This window comes from Gymnogyps californianus, chromosome 7 (genome assembly GCF_018139145.2).
Source record: "Gymnogyps californianus isolate 813 chromosome 7, ASM1813914v2, whole genome shotgun sequence".
NCBI lineage: Eukaryota > Metazoa > Chordata > Aves > Accipitriformes > Cathartidae > Gymnogyps > Gymnogyps californianus.
In genome coordinates, this window is record NC_059477.1 from 34,506,539 (window position 1) to 34,521,390 (window position 14,852).

General features: G+C 39.4%; 1 long non-coding RNA gene across 1 annotated transcript in view; it reads left to right on the top strand.

The window, feature by feature from the left end:
• The window catches only part of LOC127018626 (uncharacterized), a 95,244-nt gene extending 80,916 nt beyond the window's left edge, over positions 1-14,328 (top strand). The window contains exons 2-3 of the long non-coding RNA XR_007766794.1: positions 13,083-13,167; positions 13,982-14,328. This is a non-coding gene — a long non-coding RNA (uncharacterized LOC127018626). The remainder of the gene's footprint in view (positions 1-13,082; positions 13,168-13,981) is intronic.
• The last annotated feature ends 524 nt before the right edge of the window (positions 14,329-14,852 follow it).

Below are 14,852 nucleotides of genomic sequence, written 5' to 3' on the forward strand. Positions count from 1 at the left end.
GCATGATCTGCACTGCAGTGGACCCATGGTGTTTTTAGCTGCTAACCAACAACATGATAAACCTGCTGTGTACGATCCTGTAGACCATCACCAGTGATGGTTTCTCTCATTGCTGAGCAGTGGCTCACTGAGCCACTCTGGGCTATGGGATTACATCCTCCTTATGACAGGGTGTGGGGGTTTCTGCAGTTCTTTGCAGCAATGGGGAAAAGAAAAAAAATCCGTTAAACTGTATGGGCTTGTGTCCTGGTTTCAGCTGGGATAGGGTTAGTTTTCTTCTTAGTAGCTGGTACAGTGCTGTGTTTTGGATTTAGTGTGAGAATACTGTTGATAACACACTGATGTTTTAGTTGTTGCTAAGTAGCGCTTATCTTAAGCCAAGGACTTTTCAGTTTCCCATGCTCTGCCAGCAAGCAGGTGTGCAAGAAGCTGGGAGGGAGCAGAGCCGGGCAGCTGACCTGAACTAGCCAAAGGGGTATTCCATACCATAGAAAGTCATGCCCAGTATATAAACAGGGGGAGTTGTCCGGGAGGGGCGGATCGCTGCTCTGGCATCAGTCAGTGGGTGGTGAGCAATTGCATTGTGCATCACTTGTCTTTTCTTGGGTATTATTTCTCTTTTTTTTGTTATATTCCTTTTCACTACAATTATTATATTATTATTCTTAGTATTATATTTTATTTTACTTTAGTTATTAAGCTGTTCTTATTTCAACCCACGAGTTCTACTTTTTTTTTTTCCTCCTCCCCCTCCCACGGGGAGGGGGAAGCGGCTGCGTGGCGCTGAGTTGCTGGCTGGGGTTAAACCATGAGAGCTTGTTTCGAGAATTTCCTAAGACAACCTTATACAAGAATTTCTCAAGGCAGTCAGGATTTATATAACTATGGAAAAAAATTATAGTTACTTATTCCTTTCTCTCTGCTTAGGAGTAAAAACAAAAAGGAACAATAACAAACTATTATCATGGTTTTTTGGCACATGACCTTTATGCAAAGAACTGTACTGACAGTGGAATAGATACCTAATGTGTGTGCATGCAAACATAGCCAGAAACACTTAATTACTGTAACAAAAAATGGATTAACATTGCTTTTAAGAACTTTCTTAGAAAACTGTTTTAGACACATTGGGTAGCTTTAGCTGCTTCCCTCAGACTGAAATAATGCTTCCCTCATGACAAAGGTAACAAAATAATTCATGTTTGAATTCTAGTAGTGATTTGTATATGATGAAACACAAATTGTATGAGAAGCAGCAGGAAAAAAAGCAAAAAGGGACATGAAGCGGTCATAGGGCTGGACATGTGCTAGGTACGGTGGAGTCTCTAAAGGGCCTTAGAAAGGACAGCTGATTGTGTCCTTTCTCTCTTTGTACAATGTTTGCAGAATCTGGCTTCACACACAAGAAATCCGTCTCAACTTTGTGTTATGCATCCAAAACATCTCCCTTTAGTTCTTCCTGGGGGCAGTTACATACCAGACTGGTGGAAGATGACACTGCCAGAAGATCTATCCATTGCATGTAGGATAACGCTTAATGCAAATTTAACTAGTTTATATTCATTGCAAAGAAAGAAGACGACTCCTGTCACTTTTAGTATCTTTTTATTGAGTGTAAAAAAAGTATGTGCTGCATTTGGGTACTGATGGCTTACTTCACTTTTCTGAGAACCAAGCTTTAACATCCTTGTGCCTGCTGAGATACTGCCTGTGGTATTTTACATTCAGAGATGGAACAGGATGGATTAGGATTGGGTACAGAGTCAGCGAGTCTCTAAATAATAATGTATCAGAGGAAGATCTTGTGGGAGGAGGAGCAGAAGCAAAAAATATTGATGTTAGGTCAGCCAAATGTTTAAGTATGCCTTTAGTAGGATGTTGTGGTAGTTTTGCAGCTAGACAGAAGAAGACTAGAGATTGTAACAATAAGCCAGAAAAAGGATAAGATATCTAGACATCAATAACATTCACTGCATGAAAGATCTATCACAGAAATACAGTAGACTAACAATAAAAGGCAAGGATGTTTTTACGTCTTTTATGAGTTTCTTTTTTTCCCTTTAGCTTGCACAGTTTGTACTCGGTGACCTTCTATCTCATCTCTGTGTGTGGCAGGAATCTCATCTGAAAAAGAAATTTAGTTTAAACTTGCAGCTTCCACTTGTGAATCGAAGAATTTCTGCAGAATAGCAGTTGCCTTTAAAGAAAAGCACAAAAATTAGATCAATTATTGAAGAGGAGTTGCTGAAATTTAGATCATAATTCTCATGGCTGAAAAATGTAAATGTATTAAATTGTAGTGACACACACACACAATGTCATCGTGATTATTGCAATTAAATATATTATTGTTAATGCATAATATAATTATAAATTTTAGAATGATAATTAATATATCTTTTAATATAATGCAAACCTAGAAGTTAATCAGCTCTACATATGAGTGGGGTGAAGTAGTCATTGGTGGAGAACCTCTAATTAACACTATAATATTAGACAATTAACACTATGATATTAGACATACCTAACAAGCAACAGCATCCCATAAGAAAAAGCTCAGGAAAACAGAAAACACTGCATAAAGGACCGGATCTTTGGTGAGACGTCCTCTACGGATGGTGAAACCCCTCCAAAGCCAGGCATGTGTTCTTTTCCCTCTGCAGAAGCACCTGCAAAACATGATGCAATAAGCACTATTCAGAAGGATTCCCTTTTCCAGGAGTCTTGTTTTTGTTGATTTTGGAAATGGTTCATTGCAATGTCATTAATTTGAAATGATCTTGAATTAGGGTGTTAGTATAGTAAGTAATCATGTTTGACTATACTCTTTCATCATGTGCTTGATTATATTCATTAACTCAATTCCTATGGCTCCTAGCTGCTAGGGCTGGGGGTGGACAGTCGACATGCATACCTTCTCACGCCATCGGGGCTGGAGATGGCCTCAGTCAAAACAACTGTTGCATCAGTCCAGATCTGTTTCCCACTGTGGATATAAAACAGGAGTTTGGAAGTCAATGAAGAGCCACCAAGTAAAAGAATGATAAACTGTCTTCATAGCAGAAAACCTTCTGCAGTATTTTAACTCAGTAAGTTAAAAGCACAGTCCAGGTGCGCAGCTAAATGTTCCTGCTGCTACGAGGGCATCACGCAGTGGGTAGCTGAACCATAATTAAACTTATACTGCTAGTGCATCCCTGAGGAAAATAAGCAGCTACATGATGATTATGCTTTTCCTTCCTTTAGCCATGTTGTTTGTGCAGTCTTTCCCATTCATGCACGAGCTTCAAACCTTGAGCAGGGCTTGCACAGATCCCAGTGCTCAGATGAAGGGATGCAATGCAAGTATTCTGTTGCGCAGACCTTTTTTATGGGATCATTTTCACAACTGCTGCCTTGTGCATTTATGCATGGAATTTTTGCAAGATGCCAGGTTTGGTAAAAACGTGAGAGTAAATAGTGTTAATTTCTTGTTGATATAGTATTGTATTATATGGACCAAGGGGTAATGGATTTTCAGACAAGACTTGTGAGTTTCAGACAGTTGTTAAGATAAATACTATAGCAGAGGACACCAGTCATCTTTTAAGATTATTTTAGGTATGTTTGTGAAGCAATTAGGATAAAAGTACCACTCCTTTTATGCACAGTGCATACTGATTTTTAAAGCTATGTTTATTCGATATTTATCTGTCTTGCCTCCTACATGAAAGATTCGAGACCATTAGAAAAATGGGTCCAAGTGTCCACCCTGAGGAGTCCAGAGGTGAAAATCATACTGCTGCTACCTGAGCTGGCAGCAGTATTTAACTGAACTTCATACTGTCAGTTCGTCACCTTTACACAGAAACTTCAGATGCAATCTCAGATATAAACACAAATAAACCAGCCTTTGCTCTGCTTTCTGCTCTTTACAGCCTATAGGCTTGTGCAGTTAATCTGGTTCTGCTAATACAGCAGGAGCTGAAGATTTCTTCTGCCTAAACCAATTCATATCCTGATCAAAGGTATTATCTGACGAATTATTTCGGTTTCTGTTTCTATGTTTATATTCATGTATTGGCAAGTTTGCTTTCAGCAGCTTCACTGCAAGAATTGAGCCTGAGATATATTTGTCATTAGTAGTCAGTAGTAGTAGTCAAAGTATTACTTTGAATGTTCCAAGAAGTGGCAGAACTGAAGCTGCAGGAAGTGATTTTTCACTGGCATGCTCTCAGTTATTATCTGAACATTTAAACCAAGTTATTCTTCAGCAGGAGCCTGAAACAGACGGCTTGTGATTGACCTCAGCTGTTTCAGTTTCAAAATGAACAGATAAAAAATTCTGGGGCTGTTAAAATGCAAAAATTGAGGTTTCCTCAAATCAAAGACAGGTGGGCTGCAAAATTTTCCACTAGCTAAGTGGATAGGGATACTCTACCCCCCACCCTTTTTATTTTTCTTTTATTTCGCTCCATTTATATTCTTATTTTGTTTTGGACTGTTCTTGCTGAGAGTTGCCAGGTTTTGCTTTTTGCTTTGAAGGCATCGCTCCTGTGGGATTAAGCTCTGGGGAAGTGATTCAGTTCACTCTGGTCCAGCAGACCAGTCTGATGTGTATGTGTCCCTCTGGTTATTGGTACAACATTGGTTTTAAAAATAAAAGACTGAAAGCTTGACAAAAAATGCCACTGACTTATAGTAAGTCAGTGAGAGCTTTTAGTGACCCACTTCATTAACGAATAGGCTGCTATGTTCTGTACTAATTATAGTTTAAGGTCAGTGGTTTCCTATTTGTGCATGCAGTGTCCTACTCAAATGCATGTAGTGATGTGCAGACTTGCTGTGTTGAAAGGTAGAAGAGATGTGGCAAGTTGCCGGATTTAGATTTAGTTACAAAAACACTTTCTGTAGGCTGAGTGTATTGTGCTTATAGCTATATGAGTAATGAGAGATGGTGGGTTGGTTTATCTGGCAGTAAAACATGAACTGAAAGAAACAATGTAAAAGTCATTGGAGAAACAGAAAGGTGGGAGTTGAACATCAGTTGGAGCAGGCAGGAATTTGGGTGATGCAGAGGAAAAGATCTAGAAGATGGAAAGAGATGATAACTCACGGTGTCTATTCTATCTACCTCAAAAAAATAACTTCACACTTTGTTCCAGAAAGTGACAGGCTGTCTTTGACAAGAAATGGAGTGGTTAGGCTCAGTGGGACTTCAGATCCCTGGCTTTAATTCCCTGTTCCGGTGCCTTTTATCACCTGACTCATTTCTTTCCAGATCCATAAAAATATTTAAGAATCCCTGCTCCCATTAAAGCAGATTTTGTTTAACTTGCTGAGATCTTAAAGATTAGATTTGTTTTAGCTTCGCATCTGCAAAATATGAATAATAGTAGTATATTATCCTACTTGCGGTACTAAAAAGTGAAAAGAACACAAAAGTGAGAAATGCTTCAAATCACGTAAGTTCCAGAAACTGAAAGGCAGATGTGAGAAAAGAATAGAGCCTAGGTAAGAATCACTCCTTTGAAGATGTTTCTGCTTGTCACTTCTGCATAGAAACATGTACTTTAGGATACTTTCATTGTGATTATATATCTTTTGAGTAGTTGAATGGCTCTTACACTTTCATTGTAACACTAGAGCAAAAGTCACAGGAAAGCAATTTAGAGAAATTCATCCTCGTAAGACACGCAAACCTTTCACCTTTCCTAATTGCAGCACTCTGACAATTCATTATAGTTCTAGATTCTTTGATTTTATTGCAAAAAGCCCTTCCCACCCCTGAGTGTTTTCAAAACATCTTTTGCTCGTGCCCTTTCAGCTTTAATTAGATCTCATGGGACATAGTCCTACAAATTAAAAAAGGGATGAGAGGATTGCTAAACATTTGTGTTTTGGTCTTCTGCCCCAAAATGAGTGTGCCTTCAGAAGTAAATATATAAAGGATCTTGTATGGCCTTTGCTGGCATGAGTTGTGTTGTCTGGCCAGAGATAATTTACTCAAGGGAGGGCATACACCTGGATTATCGGGGCACCACAGCGATTCAGGGAAATGCACACCAAGTCCTGACACACTCTACCAGCGGCTGCCCAGCATGGTCTGAAGCCAGGGTACCAGCTTGGTGTTTGTGCATCTGTGGTGTAATGTCTCTTTGATGGGGGAGTGAACTGAATCCATATAGACTCTATGGTGTAGATAGATCATATCTCCTTTATGATTTCTGGTGGAGAAAAAGAGAGAGGATCTAGGGCACTGCAGCAGGTTTGGATAGAGCCAAAACTCTTGCAAAAGTGAGGCACTATAACTTTTAAAGTGTACTGAAGGAGAACATGGACAAGCAAAAAGGACTATGAGCCACAAGAGAAGGAAAAATAAAGTTATCTTGAGAGTTCAGTCAGGATAATGACTTTTGGTGTAATGACCATTTCTAGGACCTTGAAAGCAGTCACCAGAGAAGGCCATTCTCTAGGAAGAAACAAAAGACATGAAATGAGAGAGATTTCTTACACAGGAGTACATTGACAGAAAGATACTGTCAAAATGTTTTTTATTTGTTGTCAGTCACTCTTCCCAGAGAAAGGGACGGGTCCTTATCTTCCTGTAGTGGTAGAATTCAGTGGTTTCTATCCATCCCAGTTCTTTTCTCCATAGCAGTAACATACTTCCATGCTGAGTATGGCTGATTTTCAATAGTTACATACACCCTTTTCTGCAATAGCGAGTGGCAGATGTAAAAGATGCTATTTTTTTTAATGGCATTTAGGATCTATGGAATTATCTGGAGGGAGGAATCAAGTGTCTGAAAGTAACTATGAAAGTAGATAGCTTCCTGTTTTTCTTATGTTCTTATTTACAATTTTTTTTGTAAATATGAGCAAATCATGCTCCTTGATCTACGTATTAAAAAAGGCCAAGTTTAAAATCCGAATAGTGATAAAAATATTTTCCAAACAGTTCTACATTTGCAAACAGTCTGATACTTAGTCAATTATGGTATCTCTGTAATAGTGTTTCTGTTGAGATTGAGATTATTTGATGCAAAATTTCCAGATCTTTTCAGATCTTCTCCAGGTCTTTCATCCAGGTCTTCTTCCAAAATGAATTCTGCTATGGGCTCCTCCTGAAGACAGAGATGTGTCCAAAGAGATCACTATATGAGGGAAATTGGAGGATAAAACTGAGAAGCCCTTATTGTCTTGTATCACCACCTTATACCTCACTTCCAAATTCTTTTTTTATAAAAGCCACAGTTCAGGGATTAGTACAACAATGATGTTCAAATATAAGAAAAAAAAATCCTTAATTTCATATTTCTTCAGTCTAAAATTGTCCTTGGATTGCAACTTGCATGTTACTTTTGTGTTAAGTAAAAAGAATACTTAATTGAACAAAATTTTTTAAGAACTTTGTAGATGTGTATGTTAGAAGTATTATATGTCTAAATATTTTCATCAAATACACTGTATCACTTCATATAATATCCACTCAAGTTCCAAGAAAAACAGAATTAACCATATGTATAATTCCTTTGAAACACCTAACTGTCTGTTTAAAAAAAAAAAAAAAAAAATTCTAGCTGAAAAGGGAAAGTAGGGAGTGCATGTCTGGCTGATGATGGGAGACGGTATTATTTTAATGAATGAACGGGAGTCATAGTGGTTTGACATGAACTAAAGATTTGGTCTACTTTTTAAACAATGTACTGTTGCGTACCACTCGGATAATTTTCAGTGAATTCATGCTTCACATACAGTTTTAAGGAAACATGAAATTCTTTTTGCATCTGCAGGAGTTCTTAAGTTACATTAAAAATAGCTAGTTTATACATAAACTTATTATGAAATTTTAAAATGCTAAACTGCCTCCCAACTGCTTACAAATATTTTGAATGCTATGGAAGGAGCATGTTCTTCTTTGTGTCTGAATTCAGGTTGCTAGCACTCATTAAAAATAAGGGGGCAAAAGAATACTCAAATCCTAGCATAATAATACTAAAATACTTTAAGGACTATGATAAGAATGGATTAAACAGTCTGTCCTTATAGGTTGTTTTGGAAATTCAAACCAAATGCAAGGGTAGTAAAAGTAATCAGAGGCACGCAGCTGTGGTAGGCAGGCAGGCATAGCATGTGAGACAGGGTGGTCCTAGTACTGGTTCAGTCATGGACTGTCTGGGAGGCCTGGAAAAGTTTTCTCAGCTAATTGTGTCTGCCCTTGTGCTCCCATCCTTGTTTTCAGAGTACCTTGATGCAGAATCCTGACCTAAGTCTAAGGGCAACAGAGGTATAAAAGCTATAATTTATATGGGCATGGTACATGGGTGTCCTTGGTGTCTCATGCTCACCTTTCCCTTTTCTTGTAATATTAATCTCAGAGATGACTTTGAAACCACATCATTTTTTTCTTTAAGTTACTCTAATAAATTTAATGTTCACAGAAGATGCTAGATTGACAGCCCTGCAGAATAAAAATATTCACAAGGCAGGTAGTTATAGTTTAGGCGGGGATCAATCTTGTAATTATCATACTCTTGACTTTGAGGACTTCTGTTAGTGGGACTTCTGACTCGAATGGCACAACTGGAAACCAACCTGATTCCTCATACTTGTCCATAAATGAAAAAATCAGTAAGAGACTTGAAGATGCATCAAAGGCTAAACACCAGTCTGTCAACTGCAAGCAGAGCACACGACACAGCTGCTGCCGAAGTGGGATGCCAGTGGCAGCTATGTGGACCTAATGCCCTTGGCCTGGAAAAGAGCAGCACAAGAGCTGTTTTTCCTCACAATGGGCTAAAATGCCTACGGAGAGGTGAAATTGTGGCTTGAATACTGGAGACACCAGGGAATCCTGGATGTGCTAAAACCTTGCCATGGCTGCACTTATCTTTTTACTCCACTGACAGCAAGGTGAAGGGAGTGCTCTGAGACCACCTGACCTCTCTCTTCACCTCTGCTGGGGCATTTTTAACACAATTATTCTTTTCCTGGCTGGTTAAGCTGTTTTAAGGAACAGATTAAATCACAGTAGGCTCTTGCTGCGGCTGCACCTTGCCAGAAAAAAATGGCCCTAGGTGACCCATCCTTATGTCAAAGCCAGCCACCTTTATGCTGAAGGAGACTGAGAGAAGAGCTCATGTTTCTGTTCTGCCTTTGTTGCCGTTGTTTTCACTTTGGCTGCTAATAAGGATTTATGATGTTGTAAACTAAAACGATTTCTGGAAGTGCCGCTTCTCAGAGAGAGAGTTTCTGGTGTGTCTTTCTATGGCTTGTTTAGTTTTTTTATTTTCTCCTGAGCCATTGGACTTTTCTGATTTCAGTTATGTAGACATAAGGTCAAACTAACTTCCCAGTAAATTAATGCATTGAATTCAAATGCGTCTCTGCATAACATGATGCAGTGTAGCTCATGCCTTTTTTTTGTTTATGGAATAATCTGGAGAGTGTAGAATGAAAAACTAAATTAGAACCTGAGTCACAGTTTCTATCACACAGCCTGAGCTCGGCCTTCTTCAGCACATAATTTTGCAAAAGTGTTTGTTCGGTGTTACATCAAGAGGCATATCTGTGCATTACCCACTTAAGGTATGCAGCTTGCAACAGCCATCTGCTGAAATCCCCTTTCCTTTTCAGTGTAGCCAATTTGAGTCTAAAATATTGATAAACAATCTCTGCTGCTAAATTAAGACTAAAAGAGTAAACAGGGGAGTGAATCTAAGCAATAAATTTCCCAGACATTCATGCTATGTGTGCTCCTGTTAATATCATGGTGATAAGGAACATTAAAAATCTGACACATGTAATCATTGTTTTCAAGTGATGTGAAGGATAAAAATTTTAGGTAGGCTAGCATAGAGATGATGAAAAACTACTCCCAAACAACTCATCTATATCCACAGACAGCTTAGTCGCTATGTGTTGTGGTCACTTGTGTAGCTGTAAATAAAACATCCCGCATTGTGTTAGTCACCTCTAAGTGTGTTGTTGAAGATAATATTTCCAAGGGTAAAGTGGAAATTGTTTTGCTGATTTTTGTAGTCAAAGAACAACCACTTCTAAATAGCTCCCACCCAATGCATCCACAATCAGAAGCTACCCTCTTTGGCAAGAATGGAGAGGAGTTAAGAAAAAAGTCTTTGTTTTCTGTCTGCTCTTTGTTATTATCTCTCTAGTCCATCTAACAAAAAGGTAGAGCTTTGTGAACTGCAGCGGCTTACAGAAGAGGTACTTGCCCGGCAATGGGTTTCTGCACTGATGTCAGGGCCAACTCAGTTGTCTGTACAGAAACTGGAAGAGGACATCCAGCCCTCCACCCTGGTCAAGGGCTGGTCTGCCAGGCATGGGGCACTGAGGGTCCATCCATGATGCGGCAGAAGTGTGACGCATTACAGCAGGGATTAAAGCAGCTTGTTCTGGTACAGTAAGCACTGAGCACAGCAGCGAGGAGCTGAGGAAAAGCTGGAGAAACCTGTGTAGAGTTTAAGGTGTATACTCAAAGCAGCTAGCCAGAACAGTCTCTATGTCACTGTGGATATGTTGCTATTGGTACCCAAGTTGGATATTTTAAAGCTACTTGGAGGAGTTGCAGTTGTATCTTTGGCTCCAGGGTAGACATATGCAGAGGCAACAGCTCCAACCTCATGTATCTCACTGTTTAAAGTAAACGTATGGTAGAAAGAGAAAAAGAAGCAGTTCTTGGAGCTGGAACAATTTATCCAGCTAGTTAAGAGCATTTGGTGAAGTTTCACATGCAGTCCTCCTGGGTGCGTGTACTAGGTTGGCTTTAGACACAAGCAGTTCAAATGACTGTTTGCTGCCATATGTTGGGGGTGGGAGGAGGACCCCAGTGTCAACGAATTGCCCAAAGGGTGCTGTGTGCCTCGTTAATTCCTTACATCTGTTCATTCGTGTCAGGAGAAAGCTATCACCTTGTTTGCTGAACTCCATAATATGCTGCTGTCTGTGAGCAGAGCTGGTGCGTGCTCTCTTGAGAGCTCAGCAGTGCCTGGGACAACACAAAGATCTTCTGAAGTTAAAATATAAGACATGGAAGTGAGATATGAGAAAAATAAGGCTTGGATAGGGCCAGAGCATTAATCTAAGTCTTTAAAGGGGGGGAGGGAGAGGAATGCGGTGGGCAGAGTGTATCTCCAAATCTTTTTTGAGAAACCTGTACTTACAATATACTAAACATCCCTTTCCATAACACTTCTCTGGCTCAACAGAATGATTTGGGAATTTTTGCTACCTTACCTCTTAAAAATCCAGAAGTTGGCAGGTTCTGCAGCCTCCAGAAACACCTTTTAGTGCGCATGAGATCTGTGATAAAGTATGTCAGAAACAGAGAGGACTTTTTCTGCAGTTATTTTCTTGTGTATAGACAGTGGCACTGAAGGAACACAGATGTACTCAAAGTAAATGAAGAGATGTGTGTCGGAGAGATGACTGCTGAGGAGAGCACCTGCCATCACAGCCACAGTAATCAAAAGATTTGTAAAGCCATTTTACTCCCTGCTTCTAAAAATTTCAGCTGCCTTGCTTTCTCGTGCTGTGGTTTCCAGGTTCCCAGAGGCTGTTCCCCGACCTTCCCATGCTTGCCCAGGCCAGCTGCTGTTTCTCCCTAATATAACAGGAATCAGCAGATCCTTTGTTCATGTGCTGTTTGGTGTTAAATCAGTGGACATCTTGTTTCCAGTGTCAGTCTGATAGTCACTTCCAGCTCCTTCCTGCTTTGAGCAAGCCCCTCTCCCAGGCCAGTGGCTATACAGTGCTGTGACTTTGATTTAGATAATTTTACGGTCTCTCTTATCTCTGCCTCATTTTCTCTGTTCCTTATATGGTCAGCCATCTGAGGATCTCCAATGTATTGAGTATTCTGACTTTCAGGGAAGTTAATTAAACTCCAAGTCTTAATGCTACTTTAATATTTGCTGTTTTAATTTTATTTTTATGTGTGTAGTTTTCTCCATCAAAATGCCAACATTTGCTGTAATTTAAACACAGTAGCGTCTGATGCTTAGATTATCACCAAATGACTGCAGCATCTTAGCTGCTGCAATTTCACATAGTGACAAGAAATGCTTTGGTCCTTGACTCATGTAAACAGTATTTCATATAACTGTGAAGGCAGGGAATTGCATCTTTTTATCACAACTGAAGATACATAGCAAATCTAAGAACAAACAAAATATACTTTTTGTCCAGTCATAAGCTGTACTTTTATTTGGAGATTTCAAAACACTGCTTTGAGATGGAGGCTGTATAACGAGTGCTGATCTGAGATACTTGTGCATTGTATAATGTTATGGAGATAGAAATATGTATTTTTGATATCTTATTTGCAGTGAAACACTTAATTGGAAACTGTAAAATGTGTCCGTAACATTTTTGCTTACTGCCTGGCTGTGGGTTTTGTCTTTTTTTTTTTAAATGCTGTTTCAGCATATTCCTGGCTAATAAGGGTAGGTGTTTTACATCATTTTAGCAAAGTGGAACATTGGAATTATATGACTGAAAATCTATATTGCCGTTTTTCATTTTCATTATTACTCTTTCATAATTAAGCAATAAATATAAGCTATGCTGATCTGTATGATTATGGCAAGCTTTCTTGCATAGTGCAAAGAAAGAGTAGGTGGAAAAAGATTCCAGCTACCCTTGGAAAAATATGAAAATAATCTTTCAGTATGTTGCCTGCTTATCTTGAACTTGTTCTGAGCTTTTCCATGTACTTCAGTGGAACCAGTGTCACACTGCTGGTGGTTTATTTAGGAGTTTGATGTAGGATGTACGTTTTTCCAGTCAGTGTAACATTGGCTTGAAGATGTTCCTGTGATGAGCAATAGCGAAGACAAAGAGTTTAAGTACCGCTTCTCACAAGGATGAAAATGTCATCTATTTGCCAAACTTCTGCAAAAATATTAAATTCTTTCAAACTTTAAGAAAATTAATGGTTGCACAGGTGAGTGAGGCCAAATAAAGCCTTGAGAACAAGCCAGGAAGGTACCAATTACTGTTCGTTTCAAAAGGAGTCTTGTGGGGTCAACAGCACACTTAAACCAAGCGTACTGTGTCCTTTCCTTTGTGTCACCCAGCAGATGTGGGAGGTGTTGGAAGACAGCGAGGCTGTGATGCCACTGGAGACGTGGGAGAGAGCTGAAAACGCTATTGATGGGAGCTAAGGTGAGGGGAGTGTGTGTCTTTTTGTGTGTCTTGTGCAGATCCTGGGTGAATTGTGCAGGGAAGAGAGCTGAAGGAGTGGAAGCAGGTGGAATGGAAGGGGAGAGCAGGACACAGGTAGGGAGGTGAGGCTGCCGGGGTGATGAAGATAGGTGCGAGAAGTACGAAAACCAGCTCCTGCCTGCCCATATCACGTGGTGAGAGTTGTTTGGTCATCACCTTGGGACAGCTGCTCTGTCATTGTTTTGGTAATTTAGCACATCTATCCTCACGTTTGCTGAATGGGATCTTGGTACTCAGTCCCTGTTGCCATCTTTTGCCTCTCCTTTCCTTTTTTGGCTGCTGCCTGTACATGTGTTGCTGTCCTGTCTGAAGTCAGGGACTCATTTTGGTTTTTGCTGTCACCCCATTTTAGTTATGTCAACATCTTTAAAATTGCTGGCCTCAAGCGTGCAATTGTTTCACATCAAGAGCATGTTTGGGGCAAGTGACAAAAAAAGAAAAGCTGATTGTCCTCAAGCCACATGTCTGTAAATTTCTCTGGTAGATGAACATAGTTCTTTAGCATTTTTTGAGGGCAAACTGCCTCTACTTACCTTTTCAATGTCATTGCAAAAAAAGATGTGATACAATTGAATTCTGTTGACTATGTAAATCTTGTGACCATTTAATGAACACATTTTAAGATATTTTTCTAAGGAACAGAGAAGAAAATATATGTTTACCTTCTGCCTATAATTTCTTGAAATTTGGTAAAATAGAAAGGACAAAATCACGTGAGCAGGGCTATGTCAAATCCCCGCTGTTTATTCCGCAGGAAGAGAGGAAGAAAAGGAAGTGACAAAAACAGTGATCTGAACCATGAAATATCTCACTTTGTTACTTAAAAGAGATTGTGTGAGTCATAGGGAACCATAATTTTGTAAACAGCTGCAGTGATTTCTGTAATGCAGAGACCTAATGAGGAACGGTGAGTCTAGCTTGGTTAGAACAACAACGCTGCATTGCAACATTCTGTGCTGAGTACTCTGAAAGTATAAAGCAATGGTCTGGAGTTTCGGGAGTCTGTAATCTCCTAGATGATCTTTGGCAAATCATTTCACTTCGCACTGCTTCTGTTTCACCATCTGTAAGACATGCAGGACAATAAAAAAGCCCATTGAAAGCTACTGATGAAAGTTAGGTGGCAGTATTATTTATCGTATTAAATGTACATTCTATGCAACGCTGTTCATGGTTACGGATGTAAATTGTTGTTAAAGCTGCAGAAGGCCTTTGCTCCTCTGCATAGATCCTCTGTGCCAACTTTCTGCTCGTCATCATTAGAACTGGGAGAAAAATCTTCCCATCACTCTTTATATCAAAGGTCTGCTACCATGTTACAGCATTACAATCAGACTTTTATGCTTATTCTTATCTGTTTCATATATTTATCTTTTTTTTGTTTTCCATTACTGTCATGACTTTTCCATTTCATAATAATTGTCATCATAACTGCGTAAATGCACAGATAGATGTCTGTAAGTGTTCTTAAGTTCGCTTTTATGTGTGCTCAGAAGATGTAAGAATGCAGAAAAACCCCCACCCATGTTGCACTGTGTGGGTAAAGCAGTCTCTTTTAAAAGCTTTATACCCTTCTATGAAAAGTTCTAGTTATAAGTTTTCTGCTTACATTTTGATTAATAGGA